The sequence below is a fragment of the Staurois parvus genome, unplaced genomic scaffold (genome assembly GCF_062004578.1).
Source record: "Staurois parvus isolate SC_StPar_1 unplaced genomic scaffold, SC_StPar_1.0 ptg000020l, whole genome shotgun sequence".
NCBI lineage: Eukaryota > Metazoa > Chordata > Amphibia > Anura > Ranidae > Staurois > Staurois parvus.
Genome location: NW_028317816.1, coordinates 6,354,193 through 6,374,496, shown reverse-complemented (window position 1 = coordinate 6,374,496; position 20,304 = coordinate 6,354,193). Strand labels below are relative to the sequence as shown.

Below are 20,304 nucleotides of genomic sequence, written 5' to 3'. Positions count from 1 at the left end.
TAATGGATTTTAAATAAATGATTGTGTTTTTTATTTTTGTGTCTTGTATTTGTGGCTTGTTTATTGATGCTGCCTTTAATGTCCCATTCATAGGAGATTTTTTTTTGTTCTAATGCACTGAAGTAGCACCAAGTTTAGTGAATGGCGCACCCCGAGAGGTACACTGAATCAGTCAGGAACAGGCAGAAGTCGGCAACAATTGGGCAGCATGGTACAGAGACACTAGGCAGAAGCATTGTCAGTAGCCTAGGCCAGGGTGGGTAGCAGAGACACATAGCAGCCACAAGCAGGTAAAGATAATCCAAGAGAAAAGTCAGAGCAGGAGCCAGGTCGGTAACAGGATCAAGGATGTGCATCAAGACTGGATCACAGGAAAAAGGCCTAAGACCGTACAGCACAGGAGCAGTGGAGGTCACTGGATTACATAAACTGCCTGTCAGCAGTGTGCGCACGCATGTGCGCATGCGCATGCTCATATGTGAGGGCAAACAAGCAATCTGTCTTCTATGCTCATGCCCATGCGCACACACATTAGCCACACAGCAATTCTTAACCCGATGGCTGGTTTCACATTTCTGACAACTATGTTCCAGAGCACTCTGAAATGCAGGGGGAAGTAGCAGAGCAGCAAAGTGTGAAACTCTAGGCAGCCACAATTAATCAAACCCTTACAGAGGAACCAAACTAAATTTGCCTAGCAACCTACTATTAAGCTGGGCGGGTGCTACACCTACTTTGGAGGTATACTCTCTTCCTGGACATTGCTGCTGAGATTGATTATAGATGGGTGGAAGACCTCTATGGACGTGCTCCTTGTGAACACATGTTGGATGGTGATGTATGTGCTTTCGTTGTTCTGTTGAAGCATCATTAACCACCTCCTGCCTGCCATATAAGGTAATGACGGGCGCAAGGCGGTTCTCTCTTTCTGGGAGGATGTCATATGATGTCCTCCCACTCTAACCGCACGTGCACAGCTCTGGGAGCACGCAGAGCGGTGATCGGTGGTGCGCTGTGTCTCTAAGACACAGTGGATCACCAATCAATGGAAAGAGCCGAAGATGTCAGCTCGGTCTTGTGATCAGCTGTGTCCAATCACAGCTGATCGCATGTAAATAGGGAAATGCCAGTTATCGGCATTTTTCTCCTCATGAGCTGTCACGTAGACAGCTCGAGAGGAGAGGAGAGCCGGTAATAAGCATTCCTCGGAGGGGACATGTACACTGATCATCAGGGCACTGGTGATCAGTGTGCCCTGATGATCAGTGTAGCCCCAGCAGTGCCACCTGTCAGTGCCCATCAATGCCAGCTGTCAATACTCATCAATGTCACCTGCCAGTGCCCATCAGTGCACATCAATGCCACATATCAGTGCCTACCAGTGCACATCAATGCCACATATCAGTGCCCATCTGAGCTGCCTTTCAGTGTCACCTATCAGTGCCAGTCAGTGTCCCCTATCAATGCCAGTCAGTGCCACCTATCAGTTCTGCCAATCAGTGCCGCCTATCATTGCCTTTCAGTGCCGCCTATCAGTTCCACCTGTCAGTGCCACCTATCAGTGCCATATATGAGTTCTGCCTTTCAGTGCCCATCAGTGATGCCTGTCAATGCCCATCACTGCCACCTACTAGTGCTTCCTCATCAGTGCCCATCAGTGCCACCTATCAGTGCAGCCTATCAGTGCCCATCACTGCAGCCTCATTAGCGCACATCAGTGCCCTACCCTACCCCTCTCTCTCTCCCCTCTCTCTCCCCCTCTCTCTCTCCCCTCTCTCTCCCCTCTCCCTCTCTCTCCTCTCTCTCTCTCCCTCCCTCCTCTCTCTCTCTGATTGGTGTCAGTGGGAGGAATAGTTCCCCTATCATTAGTGCCAGTGTGGGAGGAATAGTGCCCCATCATTGGTGTCAGTGTTGAAGTAATAGTACCCCATCATTGGTGTCAGTGGGAGTTATAGTGCCCCATCATTGGTCTCAGCGTGGGAGGAATAGTGCCCCATCACTGGTGTCAGTGTGGAAGTAATAGTACCCCATCATTGGTGTCAATGGGAGGAATAGTGCCCCATCATTGGTGTCAGTGTAGAAGTAATAGTACCCCATCATTGGTGTCAGTGGGAGGAATAGTGCCCCATTGTTGGTGTCAGTGGGAGGAATAGTGCCCCATCGTTGTCAGTGGGCGGAGCTCTAATAGGAAGAGGTGGTGCCTAAATAGGAAGGGGTGGGGTTTACAGATGAAGGAGTGGATCTGAAACAGGAAGGGGTGGGACAAATTTAGATGCTGGGAGGTGCCCGATTTTAGTCTTGCCTAGGGCAGCACAAAACCAAAATACACCACTGGCAACAACACTGCGTAGATAGCTTCATGGAATGAGTTTCCATGGCTGAGCAGCTGCATCCAAGCCTTTCATCATCAAATGCAATGCAAAGCATCAGATGCAGTGATGTAAAGCATGCCGCCATTGGACTTTAGAGCAGTGGAGATGTGTTCTATGGAGTGACAAATCACACTTCTCTCTCAGGCAATCTGATGAGTGAGTCTGGGATTGGCAGTTGCCAGGAGAAAGATACTTGCCTGATTGCATTCTGCCAAGTGTAGAGTTTGGTGGAGGAGGGATTGCTGTGTGGGGTTGTTTTTCAGGGGTTGGGCTTGGCTCCTTAGTTCCAGTGAAAGAACTCTTAAGGCATCAGCATAAAAAGACATTTTGGACAATCTCATGCTCCCAACTTTGTGGGAACAGTTTGGGGATGGCCCCTTCCTGTTCCAACATGACTGCACACCAGTGCACAAAGCAAGGCCCATACATGGATGAGCGAGTTTGGGGTGGAGGAACTTGACTGGCTTCTAGAGTACTGACCTCAACTCAATAGAACACCTTTGGGATGAATTAGAGCAGAGACTGAGCCAGGCCTTCTCATCCGACATTAGTGACTGACCTCACAAATGCGCTTCTGAAAGAATGGTGAAATCTTCCCATAGACACACTCCTAAACCTTGTGAATAGCCTTCCCAGAAGAGTTGAAGCTGTTATAGCTGCAAAGAGTGGGCCAACTCAATATTGAACCCTATGGACTAAGACTGGGGTGCCATTAAAGTTCATGTGCGTGTAAAGGCAGATGTCCCAATACTTTTGGCAATATAGTGTATATACACTGGTCAAAAAAATTAAAGGAACACTGAAAACACATCAGATCTCAATGAGAAAAATATCATCCTGGATATCTATACTGATATGGACTGGGTAATGAGTTAGGAATGTAAGGATGCCCAATCGTTTGATGGAAATGAAAATTATCAACCAACAGAGGACTGAATTCAAAGACACCCCAAAAATCAAAGTGAAAAAAATATGCAGCACGGTAGTCCATTTTGCTGAAATTTCAGTTTGTAACTGTACTCAGTTAGTTTATATGGCCACCATGTGGTTGTATGCATGCATGGCAACATTAGAGCATGCTCCTAATGAGATGACGGATGGTGTCCTGGGGTATTTCCTCCCAGATCTGGACCAGGGCATCACTGAGCTCCTGGCAAGTCTGAGGTGCAACCTGGTGGTGGTGGATGGACTGAAACATGATATCCCAGAGGTGTTCTATTGGATTTAGGTCAGGCGAGCATGGAGGCCATTCAATGGTATCAATTCCTTCATCCTCCAGGAACTGTCTGCATACTCTTGCCACATGAGGCCGGGCATTGTCGTGCACCAGGAGGAACCCAGGACCTACTGCACCAGAGTAGGGTCTGACAATGGGACCAATGATTTCATTCCAATACCTAATGGCAGTCTAGCCTGTAGAGATCATCACTGACCCACCACTGAAACGGTCATGCTGACTGATGTTACAGGCAGCATAACATTCTCCATGGTTTCTCCAGACTCTTTCACGTCTGTCACATGTGCTCAGGGTGAACCTGCTCTCATCTGTGAAAAGCACAGGGCGCCAGCGGCAGACCTACCAATTCTAGTGCTCAATGGCAAATGCCAGTTGAGCTCTATGGTGCTAGGCAGTGTGCACAGGGCCCACTAGAGGTTGTCGGGTCCTCAGGCCACCCTCATGAAGTCTGTTTCTGATTGTTTGATCAGAGACATTCACACCAGTGGCCTGCTGGGGGTCATTTTGTAGTGCTCTGGCAGTGTTCATCCTCTTCCTCATTGCACAAAGGAGCAGATACCAGTCCTGCTGATGGGTTAAGGACCTTCTTTGGCCCTGTCCAGCTCTCCTAGAGTAATTTCCTGTCTCCTGGAATCTCCTCCATGCTCTTGAGACTGTGCTGAGAGACACAGCAAACCTTCTGGCAATGACATGTATTGATGTGCCATCCTGGAAGAGTTGGACTGCCTGTGCAACCTCTGTAGGGTCCAGGTATCGCCTCATGCTACCAGTAGTGACACTGACCCTAGCCAAAACTAGTGAAAAACAATCAGAAAAGATGAGTATAGAAAAATATGTCAGTGGCCTCCATTTGTAAAACCATTCCTGTTTTGGGGGTTGTCTATTTGTTGCCCATCTAGTTCACCTGTTGTTAATTTCATTAACACCAAAGCAGCTGAAACCGATTAACAACCCCCTGTGCCAATTAACTGACCAGATCAATATTCCAGGAGTTGAATTGACTTGATGCTATTCTCTGATTAAAAAGTGTTTTTTGAGCAGTGTATATACAGTATATATGATTGGAAATAATTTCTTGTCCCCTTCTATTGGTTGAACTGGATGGACTTGCATCTTTTTTCAACCAGACTAACTATGCAACTATAGATGAATACTTTTGCACAAGATAATGCATGTTTATGGAGATATATACATGATCATACATTTCCATGTGCTTACTTAAGGGGTTTCAACCACTCCTGTGAGAAGGAACTAACATTTTATTGCACAGTCTGTTATGGAGCAATAGTCCTTCGAACTTTAAAAAGGAAAACTGTTATTAATAAAGGTAACATAATACACAGTTTGACAAACTTTTCTTTTGATCAGTTTGTGGAGCACCTGTAGCAATAGCTTTAAAGGCAGAGGAGTACTACACTGCTTAAAATGCCATTGGCCATTGAATGTTACAGTGGTTTTATCTATGAACATACAGTATGGCCATTGGTCAACCTAAACTAATGTTTTGTTGTACAGTCTATTTTGGTAAAAGTAGCTCTTGGAATAGTCAACCTTTGAGAAGAAACTGTTATCCTCTTAGTCAACATACAGTGCCCAATTTTATAAGATCTATTTCACATTTTGTGGGAGGTAGCATCTGTGGGACATCTTTTCATCATATACCCTTTATTTTAAGTTTTAATCAAACACACTAAACCATGCACATGGACAGTATGTGCATGTCCCTGTAAATGGAAGGGAGATAGGTGCAGGAGTACCATGCGGAGGTTCAGCTTCTAAGTGCACCTCTCTGCACGGCACCCATGTATGGCCCACAATATTTGTTTATGTTGAAAATTTGTATACATTGATGGTATGGGCTCTTTTGACAGGTTGTTCTATCAAGTAGATATGTGTACACGAGGGATGTCTCAGTAACCAGTTATCCAACCATTCAGAATATATTTATGTACCATGGTATAAGATTTTAATTTTGTATAAACAAATCTATGGAATTCATGTTCCAGCCTTATATTTTTGGTTGTTATTTTAAGAATCAGGTCTGTAGAAATCCAGAGGACACGTCTTAATTTTGATGTTTACTTTCTGTGAGGCTCTATGGACCCCTCATCTTTTTCTGTCCGGTTCTGTGGGCCCCCTCATTTTCTGTTTTATGATACAGCACTTTTTTGAGGGCTAGCTTATGCAACTTTGAATATGAATTTTCAGCTTATGTTGACATATTTAATGTATGCATTTTAGCATTTTAGAAATTTATATTGGCTAAAGGTAAAAAGGTAAGGTATAGGTCAGTTAAGTAGTATTGTCATTCCTGCTTGATAAGAGACTTTAGAAACCAAAGGTTTTTAAAAGTGCTGTCAGCCTAGTAGCTTGGCACCAAGCCACTGAACCCTTGCAAAGATGTTCACTGCGCAACAAAAGCAGATCAATTCTTTCTTAGAAATTATTGATTTGATAGTTGGAACTGAGTAGGCCTAGAAAATAATTTTCTGATCAACCATCTAGTATTATACATCATGACAGAATAACATATGTTAAAATTGCTGTCCACTCACTACAATTGATTTAGCATGACTCACTCACTTACTTATTTGTTTCTTTTTTTTCACAAAGATGTTTTCTGATAATTAATTATTTTGTTGTTTTTCAGCCAGAATAATGTATTTAACTTATATTTTTAAATAAATAAATCTCATAATGCAAGTTTCAGTAGATTCGAGGAGACTATAACCTGTCTACATATGCATGTTTTACTGCTGTCACCATCAGATAACTTGCCCTGACCAATAATATACAGCAGCCACTGTAGCAGGTGCATAAAGACAGGAAGTGGCTGCAGGGAGGCTGGAGGAAAGCCACAGTGGGCTCCAAAAAAAAGATGAAAAGACATTAAAACAGTATTTTCTAGCAAAGAGGAGGAATCTGCAAAGCTGGAAACTTTTCAAGCTAATAGCAAGCTAATTTTATTTGGTGTCAAACAGGTAAGAAAAATAAGCATAAAAACAAAAAAGCTTTCTGTCTTGATCAATGTGTCTATTTTTATTTATGAAAACATACATTTGGGTTAAAGAAAATAAGAGATATGACTGAAAGGCAAACACACACACAAAGAGTATTTCTAAAGCATGTGCAGGAATTAAGAAACTCCACTCAGTCAGTCAATAGTATTTTTCTCAAATTGACCCATTTTAACTGAAGTGAAGTGACAATAGGATATAGGTAAGCAGGTAAGTACCCATAAGCAAAAAGAGAGGATGAAAGAATAGGGTGTGGATAAGAGGTTGGTAAGGGGAGTGTATATCATGAGATTCACTGGGTAACTGCTCAGGAGGAAAGAGACATTCCAGAATGGACAAAGTTCAGTAGTGCAGGAGTAGGAGTAAAGTGTAAGAGGGAGAAGGAAGACAATAGTCTACCCATGGATGCCATACCATAGTGTATTTTTCAAATCTGTCTTGCAATATTGCCTTGATATTGGCATGGATCATGGTTTACTATACTCGGTTCTTAGTTGCATAGTACAGTTTGCTTGACTGCTTTGACAACCTGTTGTAATAATTTGAATTGGGCTATTGAGATATTTTTGATCTCCCATGCAGAAAGGCTATCAGTGGGTCAAGCACAATCGGTTAACATAAAAAAAATTTGAGAAGTAATGAGTTAAAAATGGCTTTGCAAAGTAACCTTATAAACCTCTTCTACTTTTCATGCTGTGTCAGAGATTTAGAATTTTGAACTGTGAAAAACGTCTCAAGAAGTGTGCTGACAGAAGACTGCCTGTGCTGCAAGTGGGGCATCTAAGTGTAATGCTGTGGCTGAATTGATTAAAGATTCTGATTTAAACTCTCAGCTGTGCCTTTATTTGCTAAAATGTAAAATGCAGCGCTGACAAATAGAAGGTGCCAATGATACAAATGCACAAACAATATTGTAAAATAAAAATGAAAATGAAATGAAATAAAGTTCTGTGAAGGTGCTCTCTGTGTTCCCAGTGCATATGGTAGAAATGCGCACTAACCAGAAGCGTATTCAAAATACGCGGTGTGTAATTATCCTCAAGATCCCCCCTCTCTCTGGTCAGAACATGGACTGGAACTGGAGATAATGAGGAAGAAGCGCCCTCGTCTGGTGAAGATGGGATCCAGAAAGTCAGAGATTCCCTTCCAGGGATGTGTAGATAAAAAATCCTTGATGGTAAAAAACGTTCCCCTCTCTGGAGCTGATGGATCACATCAGGGTTCTGAAAATTGAAAAGCTCCTCACAGGAAACCAAGGGAAATACTCATAGTGTAGTATATAAGTTAAATCTTTATTAAAGCAAGTATAGTAGGGATGCAATGAATCGCAGTGTCAGTTAAATTTCGAATGACTGACCATCCAATATCTAAGATGGCGCTGGGCCTCCACGTGGCATCAGCGGCATGACGTCACAATGTCCTGGGCTCCAACTGACGCGTTTCGTGCTCACGCACTTCTTCAGAGGTTTCTAAAGTGTCCAGAAAGGCAGAGATCCTTTTTTCCTTTTCTAATATTCGCTACATGTTTACACTATACTTTATTCCATACATGGTAGGCATCGGTGGAACTTGGAGATTGATGGTGGAAGGATAAGGAACATGAAAGCTGCTGTATTCGGATGACTTCTTGAGCATATCTATTAGGCTGTGATAATCTCTTTGGTGGAGCAGACTACGTGAAATTATCCTGTCCGGGTGGCTATAAGGTGTATTATTTTTAATTTTTGATAAGGGTATTTGCTCCTTACACTATAGAAGTGGACACAGTTGTTGCACGTGTTGTTTTAGATTGACATGTTTTCACTTTGATTGATTCACTGGCACGTTTTGACACATTCACTTTATCACTAATTGTTATCACGCATGTTTTTTTGCGTTTTATCACATTGGTTTATTTAGTGTTGTATTATAGAAAGGGTTATCAAAGATAATGCACTATGTGATTTTTCTCTTCTGTTTGAGGTTTTTTTTTTTGGCCATAGGAGCCATTGGGAAGGCTTAATACGAAGATTGTGGTTTGGAATTGTACTATATTGTGACTATATATACTTTTTGGAAGGACATTATTACATTTTTTGGACATTTTTGTGTGATTTAATATATGATTTCTGTGATATAACTGGGGATATATAATATTGGTAGTATTAGCATATTTATATTCACGATTCATCATATGCCCATGTTCTCTGCTGCCATGGCCAGGCATAGATATGAGACGATATTGCGTTTTATGCACTTCAACGACAACACACACAGTCGTCCTTGGGGCGACTCTGAATTTTACCGGCTCCTCGTAAATCACTTTAAGCAAAAATTTGCAAATGTGTAATCTCCCTAGCAAAACATATGCATTGATGAGTCCCTCATTAATTTTTCTGGCCACCTTGCATTCAAACAATTTATCCCCAGAGAGCATGCCAGATATAGAGTCAAGATGTATAAGAAATGTGAGAGGGCAACAGGCTATACATATAAGTTTCGTATTTACGAGGGAAAAGATATATAGTCATATGGAGCACTTCGGATGCCCAGACTACATGGGGAGCAGTGGCAAGATAGTTTGGGACTTGGCGTCATCTTTTTTCCATATGGGGTACCGTTTATACGTGGACAATTTTTATTCAAGTGTGCCACTATTTAGACATTTGTACAATCTTGGAATTGGCGCATGTGGCACTGTGCGACATAATCAGTGGGGCTTATCCCAATGGCTTGTAAATACCCATCTTAGAAAGGAGGAAAAAGACTGCTTGAGAAATGAAGAATTGCTCTCAGTCAAGTGGAAGGACAAATGGGATGTTTTCTTCCTATCTTCCATTCACGCAGATACAACCATCCAAATTACCATGGCAGCTGGTGTTGTTGAGAAGCCCCTCTGTGTCCACAGTTATAACCTTAACATGGGAGGGGTGGACTTCAATGACCAGATGATGAAGCCGTACTTAGTTTCCTGAAAAGCCAGATGCTGGTACAAAAAATTGTCTGTTTATTTATTTCAATTGGCTTTACATAACTCTTTTGTTCTTTACAAAGCAACTGGACATAGTGGATTCTTCCTAAAATTCCAAGAAGAGATCATCACGGCCTTTTTGTATCTAGAGGGTGCTGTGACCCCAACCCAGATGCAGTTAGCCGGCTGCATGAGAGGCATTTTCCCGATGCCATTCCTGGTATCCCAACCCAAAGGAACCCCCCAAAAAGATGTTGTATCTGTAGCAGACATGGAATTAGGCATGACAGCCGCTTTTTTTGTCCCTCCTGTCCTGACCAACCTGTCCTCTGCATCAAGGACTGCTTCTATTGCTACCATACGCTAGTGGAGTATTAGTATAGGGTACAGCATGGCACAGTTCAGGGCACATTTACACAGCGTCTCAAAAGATGTTAGGAAGTCCGGAAACTGGATATAGCATTTGGAGAGACCCTACCATATGTTTTTAAAATGTTAAAGTTTGAAAAAAAAAGAAGCAATAAAACAAATAAAATAAAAGTACAAATCCCCCCCAAAAATTAAAAATGTAAAAGCCAAAAATAGTTATAGTTTTTTTTGTTGTTGTCATTTTTGTTATTGTTCTACTTTTACTGTTTTATTGTTACTGTTTTATTGTTAACCATTGCTGTTTTCTTTGCAGAAATGCTTTCAGTTGCAGCACTGACAGCAACAGGAACTTGCTCTCAGCATATACATAAATCAGTGTGGGCAGCGCTGTTGGATGAGATTTTTTATCCGCAGTTTAAAAAAGAGCATATATGCCGAAGCACGGGGGCCTGGGTGGATGGCCCCTATGCTTCGGCATATATATTTTAGAATATTTGTTGGCACATTTCATGTTTGCTCACCATTAGAAGTGTGTGGATGCAGGGAGGTATTCTAATGGTGAGAATACCAACACACACTTTTCCTTGCAGAGATATTTAATCCCAGAAGGAAGCGCAGACAGCATGGTGAGAAGTTGGTGCCTATATGCCTAGACTTCCTCTGCTGAGGCCACTGCTGGCTGGTGAGTCCCTGAATTGCTACCCTGTGAATTGCCCTCTCCTGTGTGCCCGGACTTACCTATTGCCTGCCTGCCCTCTGCTGTGTGCCCGGACTTTCCCATTGCCTGCCACACTGCTCTCTGCTTTGTGCCTGGACTTTACCCATTGCCTGCCTGAACTGCCCTCTGCTGTGTGCCCAAATGTACTCATCGCCTGCCAGCCTGCTCTCTGCTGTGTGCCCGGACTTTACCCATTGCCTGTCTGAACTGCCCTCTGCTGTGTTCCCGGACTTACTAATCGCCTGCCAGCCTGCCCTCTACTGTGTGCAAACACTTACTCATCTCCTGCCTGCCTGCCCTCTGCTGTGTGCCTGGACTTTACTCATTACCTGCCTGAACTGTCCTCTGCTGTGTGCCCGGACTTACCCACTGCCTGCCTGCCCTCTGCTGTGTGCCCGGACTTTATCCATTGCCTGCCTGAACTGCCCTCTGATGTGTGCCCGGATTTTACCCATTGCCTGCCTGAACTGCCGTCTGTTGTTTTCCCAGACTTACTCTTCGCCTGCCAGCCTGCCCTCTGCTGTGTGCCCGGACGTTACCCATTGCCTGCCTGAACTGCCCTCTACTGTGTGACTGGACTTTACCTATTGCCTGCCTGAACTGCCCTCTGCTGTGTTCCCAGACTTTACCCATTGCCTTCCTGAACTGCCCTCTGCTGTATGCCCAGACTTATCCATTGCCTGCCTGCCTGCCCTCTGCCGTGTGCCCAAACGTTACCCATTACCTGCCTGAACTGCCCACTGCTGTGTGCCCGGACTTTACCCATTGCCTGCATACACTGCCCTCTGCTGTGTTCCCGGACTTACTCATCGCCTGCAAGCCTGCACTCTGCTGTGTGCCCGGACTTACTCATCGCCTGCCAGACAGCCCGCTGTTGTGTGCCTAGCCTTTACCCATTGCCTGTCTGAACTGCCCTCTGCTGTGTGCCTGGACTTACCCATTGCCTGCCTGAACTGCGCTCTGCTGTGTGCCTGGACATTACCTATTCCCTGCCTGAACTATATCTCTGCTGTGTGCCGCAGGACTTAAAACTTGCTATACCTATTAAGTACCCCTCAAAGCACTCAATAAAAGCCTTGTGTGCCACTGCACTCCAGCTATGTTCTGTTACACACACATTAACGTCACAGGTGGAAAATGCATTAAAATGGCAACGTTCTTAATTTTCTTCCCTATCTTTTTACATTTTAAGCCTGTGTTCTTCCTAAAACACGAGGATGTCTGCCTGCTGTCTTTCAAGGGACAAATGAAATGTTAGAAGCGTAAGAAACGGTCTGAAAGAAGAAGCAGATAGTTTCCTTCCCAAGAAAAGGATTTGATGGTGCTCTGGGGGGGGGCATGCCTTCTGCTGAAATGGCATGGTTTAAGTAGCCTTTCGCCTATCTTTACAGTTGATCTCTTCAAAGCCCTATCATTTTGCTGACCTTTTCGCCTAGGTTATGCCAGCCTGGTGTCCACGGCAAGCACAAAACACTACAGTTTTAGACAAAGGGCTTGATAAGGAAGGGGTTTGAACCAATACATGCAGCGCACAATACATTAGCAGTCTATTAACTTAACCACTCGGCCACCTCATCCGCAGCAAGCTTACGAGCTTTGATTTTGGGAGCTCAATGTCACAAGCAGGAACTTGAGGAAAAGACACAAGCAGGATGCCGTTTCTCACCTCCTAAAAGAGCACCTTGCTTCCGTGCTGTCAATTCATTGTGACAAAAGCTTCATTCTTCCTTTTCTGCCAAGGGTATAATCAAATGTTACAAATGCAATCAAGGGTGTAAAGCAAGTCACAAGTAGTAATGCTCACCAACTTTGCTGCAGACACGCAGTCTAACGGCATGGAATTAGGAAGCGTCAACAGGTGCAAAATGTCATGTATTCCCCATCTTTTTTTTTCATTTTCTGCTGTTCCTTTTTTATTGGCTCTAGATGATGAACTGTGCCCGCGTCAAGAGAAATTCGCCTGGATGGAGCCACTCTTTTGCCAGGACATTCAGAGATATAGCTCAACCATCAATTTCAAGTCTACACTTTTCTCCTACTTGGCTGTCATTTTTACATGAATGCAAAGTGTTGGACTGTGGTTGGGGTCCCAAAACTCTTGTCACCGCTTCAGTATCTGTTCCCTTTGACTTCACCTCGGGCAATGATTCATTTGGTTAAAAGACACATGCAGGATGTCTTTCCACAAATAGTCATATTCACAAACTCCTCTTGGCGAGCATGAATTCAAACGTCAAGGGTGGAGGATGTATGAAAAATGGCAGCGTTCCTATTTTTCTTCCCCATCTTTGTTCATTTTCAGCCTGTTGATTAGCTCTAGATCAAGGACTCTGTGTTCTTCCAAAAACAGGAGGATGTCTGCCTGCTGTCTTCCAAGGGACAAATGAAAAGTTAGAAGCGTAAGAAACGGTCTGAAGCAAGATGCAGATAGTTTCCTTCCCCAAATCTTTTTGCCCGCATGCATTTCATCTTCACGGGAGTGGAAGCCAAAAGATGGGCAAATTGGTTTTTCCCACCTTCTTTTATTTTCGGTCCATTGTTTGATTCTAGAGCACAGACTCTGCCTGTTTAAAATAAGATTAGGTGGGATTGGCCCACTGTTACCTCTTGACTTCACAAGAGATATCTGAGTTGTAGCCTTGGCTCTTAAACCTTTTAGCAAAAAAGAAGCAATGTACAAAGCTGGAAAGTTTTCAAGCTACTCGTAAGCTGGTTTTTCTTGGCACCAAACAGCTAAGAAAAATAAGCAATGAAAAAAGAAGAAAAAGAAAAAAACAACAACTTTTGGAGGAGTGATGAGTTCAAAAGGACGTTGCATAGTCTCCTTTGCTATCTCCTCCTCTGCCTTTCATGCTGCGTTAAAGATTTTGAAGCTTGATGTGCGTAACATTTGTCAAGGAGTTCCTCACAACTGTTCTGTGCCTGTGCTGACACAAGTCTGCCTTTGGCACGAGCACGGTGTCCGGGTGTGGTGCTGTGGCTTAGTTGGTTAAAGCACCTGTCTAGTAAGCAGGAGATCCTGAGTTCGACTCTCAGCAGCGCCTTTCTTTGGCTTCAGATTAAGCCCTTGAAAAGGTTTTAAGAGTGGCCTCGGGAGCTTTTTGCCGAAATGGCATGGTTTAGGCAGCAGCCCTGCGCTTGATGCTTCCAGCTGATCTCTTCAAAGCCCTGCGAGTTTGCTGGACCTTTTAGCCTAGGTTATGCCAGCCTGGTGTCCACGGCAAAGCACAAAACAGTGCACCTTTAGACGAAGGGCTCAATGAGGATGGGATTCAAACCCATGCATGCAGAGCACAATGGATTAGCAATCCATCGCCTTAACCACTCAGCCACCTCATCCACAGCAAGCTTGCAAGCTTTGATTTTGGGAGCTCCATGTCACAAGCAGGAACTTGAGGAAAAGACACAAGCAGGATGCCGTTTCTCACCTCCTAAAAGAGCACCTTGCTTCCGTGCTGTCAATTCCTTGTGACAAAAGCTTCATTCTTCCTTTTCTGCCAAGGGTATAATCAAATGTTACAAATGCAATCAAGGGTGTAAAGCAAGTCACAAGTAGTAATGCTCACCAACTTTGCTGCAGACACGCAGTCTAACGGCATGGAATTAGGAAGCGTCAACAGGTGCAAAATGTCATGTATTCCCCATCTTTTTTTTTCATTTTCTGCTGTTCCTTTTTTATTGGCTCTAGATGATGAACTGTGCCCGCGTCAAGAGAAATTCGCCTGGATGGAGCCACTCTTTTGCCAGGACATTCAGAGATGTAGCTCAACCATCAATTTCAAGTCTACACTTTTCTCCTACTTGGCTGTCATTTTTACATGAATGCAAAGTGTTGGACTGTAGTTGGGGTCCCAAAACTCTTGTCACCGCTTCAGTATCTCTTCCCTTTGACTTCACCTCGGGCAATGATTCATTTGGTTAAAAGACACATGCAGGATGTCTTTCCACAAATAGTCATATTCACAAACTCCTCTTGGCGAGCATGAATTCAAACGTCAAGGGTGGAGGATGTATGAAAAATGGCAGCGTTCCTAATTTTCTTCCCCATCTTTGTTCATTTTCAGCCTGTTGATTGGCTCTAGATCAAGGACTCTGTGTTCTTCCAAAAACAGGAGGATGTCTGCCTGCTGTCTTCCAAGGGACAAATGAAAAGTTAGAAGCGTAAGAAACGGTCTGAAGCAAGATGCAGATAGTTTCCTTCCCCAAATCTTTTTGCCCGCATGCATTTCATCTTCACGGGAGTGGAAGCCAAAAGATGGGCAAATAGATTTTTCCCACCTTCTTTTATTTTCGGTCCATTGTTTGATTCTAGAGCACAGACTCTGCCTGTTTAAAATAAGATTAGGAGGGCGCATGCGTGGCCGGCACCCGGATGGATGTGCATTGCTGACAGCTCCGTCCACCTGCCAGCATTAAGCGGCTCACACCGGCTCTGGGGACAACAAACGGCTCCCAGCTCTTACCGACAGGCACCCACACCTCGATGACCATGCCCCGCAAGAGGAAAACCCCGGGGCAGCCGGAAAAATTCACTGATTTCTTCCCGGCCGTCGGGCCGGGAATCCAAGATGGCGCCCGCAACAGCCACAACAGCAGCATGCAGGGAGACAGAGGCAGCCATGAGGAGGACTACAGGGACCAGCACACGGATCCCAGGCTGAGACAGTCACTGTACCCAGGGGACCCTGGTGAGTTATCACCCCCACTGTCCCCTACATCCAGCAGCCCAGCCAAATCTCGGCCACGACTAGATCATGACCTTGACCCCTCATATCAGGCCTTAAATACTCCGCCTCCACCACCTCATGCGTCCTTTCCTGACATAGATGCGTTCCCTGCATCAGATCAACCGCTGACAGAACTATGCATGAAAAACATGCTCTCATCACTACGGCAGACCCTGCACACAGATTTTTCCACATCACTCAACCAAATTACTTGCGCTATAAACCAGCAAGAACGCAGAATACAACACGTTGAAACAAATATGGGAGATATAATAAAGGCACATAATGATCTGATTGACGCTCATACGGATCACACTTCTGACATCGAACAAATCAATCTAAAATTAGCCGACTTAGAGGACAGATCACGCCGCAACAACATTAAATTTAGAGGGATACCTGAATCAGTAACCAATGAGACGCTGCTCCCTTATTTACAACAATACATCAAAATCCTCATCCCATCGATTCCTGACTTAGAGCTTGCGATCGATCGGGCCCACAAACTACCCAAACCTGCTTTTCTACCAGCGGCCATTCCAAGAGACGTATTGGCACGTATACATTTTTACCATATCAAAGAGAGAATCATGAAAGTGGCTAGAAACCCGCCACCACTTCCACCAACGCATGCCAATCTTAGATTATATGCGGATCTCTCCAAGGCCACATTTCTCAACAGGAAAAAAATGATTTCCATTACCAAGGCCCTAAGAAATCATAACATAGCCTACCAATGGGGCTTCCCTACAAAGCTAACAGTTCGGCACCAAGGTAGAATTTTCACAATCAGATCCCTTGAAGCAGGCCTAGACCTACTCAAAGCATGGAATATCATTCCCGTAGACGCACAGGGAACTGCTCTCCCTCCTGTTCAACATATGGAGGCGTCATAACTAACTAACAAGGATAAACAAAATACACGAGGCAAAATTATACGGGAACTTGTCCCCAGAGAGACTTTCATTCAATACCGATCTACTGGCGATCGGCCTAGAATTGTTGAAACTCGATTTTCAAGTTTACACTTGGCCTGACCCCTTCGGCGGTCAAGAATTGTTCGCACCCCCCAGTTTTTAAGTAGCTATGGAAGCTATTCGATTTTCTTGCATTTCTTGCAAGTTCTTTTTTAGTGTTTTAAGTTTCCCTTCTCCCCCTCAAAGATGGCACCATCACTTATCTACCCTCAATCTAACAGCTATTTACTATGACTTTACATGGAAAACTACATACAGCTTACAAATCGCACCCAACCTACACCGCAGTGTTATAAATCTTAACTCTCGCAAAGAGACACTCATGGGACTACACCTCTATCAAATAACAAACCATTTAACTACACACCTCAGGAATGGACTATTAAATGATTAACATCACTTCCCTCAATGTACGAGGCCTTAACTCCCCCTTCAAGAGATCGATGCTCTCCAAAGAAATAAAGAAATCCCAAGCCGACATCATCTTCATACAAGAGACCCACTTAGTCACGGGAAAAATACCAAAATTACAACTTCACCACTTCTCCCACACATTTATGGCAACTGAAACCAAAAAGAAGAATGGAGTTCTCACCGCTATTAAAGACTCTATTTCACTTAGAACTATTTTGAGCATAGCCGACCCACATGGCCGATATCATATCTTAGTGTGTCAAATAAATGATATGACATACAGCCTAGTGAATGCTTATGGCCCAAACAGCAAACAACTGTCCTTTTTCCGCAATCTTTACAAAACCATATCGCGCCATAAACAAGGCAGACTCATTATTGGTGGCGATGTCAATGTACTTGGTAATCCGCTCTTAGATTCGTCTTCTACTAAAAAACCTACCAAACTTGACTTTAACCATTTCCTACACGATCACGACCTATATGATATCTGGAGATGTCAACATGGCACCGAGAGAGATTACACCTACTACTCCCCTCCTCACCTCTCATATTCGAGAATCGACAATTTCATCACTGACAAGTGGACATTACAGCACGTGAGATCATCCAAAATCGGAACCATAACTTGGTCAGACCACGCTCCGATCAGTATATCCTTGGAAGACGACACACGCTCTGCAATCCCACCTATTTGGAGATTAGATTCTTCACTTCTGAAAAGCCCAGAAAACCAGAAGCATATCCTAGACGCCCACAAACTCTTTTTCGAAATGAACTCTACCCCGGATATCTCAATCACTACACTTTGGCTGACATACAAAGCCTACATGAGAGGTATCCTCATACAATTGAAATCCCGCATAAATAGACAGAGATCCCAACAAATTGCCCAACTACTGACCTCAATCCGTTTACATGAAACAATAAACAAACAGACCCCGAACCCTTCCACATCCGCGACCCTAACTTTAGAAAGAAACAAACTACGAACTATTTTACTCCAAAATTATGACACTAATCTTCAAAAAACTAAAACCAAATTCTATGCTCTAGGAAATAAGGCAAACTCACTCCTTGCTAAAATTGTCAAACAAAAGAGAATCAAAGCTAAAATCTCCACAATCTAACACCCTAGCACTCACACCACATTAACTAATCCGCAAGATATAGCCAATGCTTTTGCAATATATTACCAAAACCTATACAATATAAAAGATGACTCAAGTACAATTCAGCCAACGACTCTCTCCATTGGCGACTTCCTACAGAACATAACTCTCCCATGCATCACCCCCTCCCAACTTGAATCGCTTTCGGTACCGATATCACCACCAGAAATTAAGAAAGCCATAAACACTCTCCCCTTAAACAAATCACCAGGGAATGACTGCTATACTAATGAATTTTTCAAGTCACTAGAACCCAATCTTACCTCTCACCTATCTGCACTTTATAACCATGCCGCAACGAATGGGGAATTCCCCTCTGACATGCTACAGTCCATAATAACTACTATCCCTAAACCGGGCAAAGACCCCCAGTTAATAAAAAATTACAGACCAATCTCTTTACTCAATACGGATATAAAAATTTACGCCAAAATAATTGCCCTACGATTACTTCCATATTTACCCACATTAATCCATCCAGATCAAGTGGGATTTATACCTGGTAGACAGGCTCCTGACGCTACAAGACAAATTATCTCCCTAATACACCATCTTGAGACCAAAAAACAACCCTCCATCCTTCTATCACTAGATGCGGAAAAAGCATTTGATTGAATCCACTGGCAATTTATGAACCTTACTTTACAAAAATTCGGAAATACAAGCCTGGATGCTTTCAGCAATTCTCTCTCTCTACTCCAAACCCACTGCCAGAGTACTGACCAACGGTACACGCTCACAGCCTTTCTGCATATCAAACGGCACCAGACAAGGATGCCCTCTGTCCCCCATAATTTTTGCCTTACTTATTGAACCATTAGCAACCAATCTTAGAAGCGACCCAGCCTTCACGGGAATTAAACTTCACCAATATGAACACAAACTTAGTCTCTTTGCAGACGATATTATCCTTATGATTACGAACCCCTACAATTCACTTCGCTCAATACGTACACATATACGCAGATACGCAGATGTTTCATACTACAAACTTAACGAACCTAAATCATCTATACTAAACCTACACACACCTATTGAAACCCAAGCCTTAATATCCACACATTTTCCCTTTACATGGGAAACACATAGCATACCCTATCTAGGGCTCAAACTCACTGCAACTACTAACCAACTCTACACAACTAATTTCAAACCTCTACTGGAAACCATTCCTCAAGAACTAAAATGCTTACGCACATCCTCACTATCGACTCTAGGCAGAGTAGCAACGGTGAAAATGTGCATATTACCTAAAATACTATATATATTTCGGATGCTTCCTATACCACTCACACACACCTTTTTCGCTAAACTTCAATCTCTAATAAACAAATTTCTATGGAACTCTAGCAGACCCAGATGCTCTGCGAATCTATTACTACGCCCTCCCTCCAGAGGTGGAGCGGGTCTTCCTCACTTGAAATCATACTACCAAGCCGCTTTACTAGACCAGCTTTTCTTCTGGTGGCACCCTACCGAAGAGAAGATATGGACCAAAATGGAAACCTCCTTATGCCTACCACACGCAATAACAGACATACTATTCATACCCAGAGCAGTTCTACCTAAAACCCTGCAAACACACCCCTGCATACAGGCTTCTCTAAATGCTTGGTTTGATTTCTCAACCCGCGCTCAAGGCAACACAAGCAATGTGAAAAGCCCCACTCCCCTGACGTCTTTACACTTCATCACTCCTCACCTAAATATATCATCATGGAGAAGCCGCGGTATACTTTTCATAAAAGACATTTACACGAATCATAAATTAGACTCATTCTCTGTTATCCAGCGGAAATTTCATCTTCCTGATAGGGAACAATATACCTATATGCGCATAGCCCACTCCATTAACACAGCAAAAATACCAATCGAAATAGAGACTCCTGCTACTACACAGAATTTCTATCAAAGGAAACAGTATCCTAAGAAAGGAATTTCGACCTTCTATTCACTCATTACCGAGACACAATTTACTACACACACTTCTTCCTTAATCAGTTGGGAGCAGAATATTTGCCAAACAATAACCCCATACATTCGGGAAAAAACATTTGCCATCACCTTTAAAGCTTCCAAATGTAGTTCCCATTGGGAAACATACTTAAAAATACTACATCATTGGTATCTAACCCCAACTAAATTAGCCCTCTTTTACCCTCAACATACGAACACCTGCTGGAGACATTGCGGAGAAAAAGGAACACTTCTCCACATCTTTTGGGCATGTAAATCGCTCAAGTCATACTGGAATAAAGTATTCCAGATAATTTCCTTACTCTCTGGAACTTTAGTAACTCCAAATCCCGCCTTGGCGCTTCTATACATTGGAATAGACGCATTCCCGATAA

The 20,304-nt window shown here is 43.5% G+C and overlaps 1 non-coding gene across 1 annotated transcript; it reads left to right on the top strand.

Moving 5' to 3' along the window:
* The first annotated feature begins 13,633 nt into the window (after nucleotides 1-13,633).
* TRNAT-AGU (transfer RNA threonine (anticodon AGU)) lies at nucleotides 13,634-13,707 on the top strand. Its single transcript has one exon. It is a non-coding gene; the product is annotated as a tRNA-Thr (tRNA).
* Nucleotides 13,708-20,304: the final 6,597 nt, after the last annotated feature.